Raw genomic sequence first — 346 nt, 5'->3', positions numbered from 1 at the left:
CTTTACATTCGGAAAAAAATAGTTTTGAAAATCATTTATAATAACCGGAATTAATGGAGCCTCAGATGATATAATATAATCTTGAAGAAACCAAACAAGAAAACTAAAGTTAGATTATTATTGATATACGTTCCAATGTGGCAGAAAAATCGAGTATCTACTGCAATCCCTCCCTCATAGTTTCGGAATTTAAGAGATAAGGAAATGCTGATAGATAGAGAATGACGATAAAAGAGTTACAAAGAAGCAACACTCAATAACTGTGGTTGCATTTGCCTGTTATTTCTTTGAATAGAAATCAGCGGAAATTATGTTTATTCCATTATTGTATGTCTTGCTGTTCAAG

At 31.5% G+C, this 346-nt stretch overlaps 1 protein-coding gene across 1 annotated transcript in view; it reads right to left on the bottom strand.

Annotated features, from left to right (window-relative positions):
- Positions 1-346, bottom strand: part of LOC119591710 (ribosome-binding protein 1-like) — a 57,274-nt gene that overhangs the window by 8,769 nt on the left and 48,159 nt on the right. The gene's annotated exons all lie outside the window — the stretch shown is intronic.

Source organism: Penaeus monodon, chromosome 29 (assembly GCF_015228065.2).
Source record: "Penaeus monodon isolate SGIC_2016 chromosome 29, NSTDA_Pmon_1, whole genome shotgun sequence".
In the NCBI taxonomy this organism is placed as follows: Eukaryota; Metazoa; Arthropoda; class Malacostraca; order Decapoda; family Penaeidae; genus Penaeus; species Penaeus monodon.
Note: the sequence above shows the minus strand (reverse complement) of the source record. Positions and strands in the feature narration are given on the sequence as shown.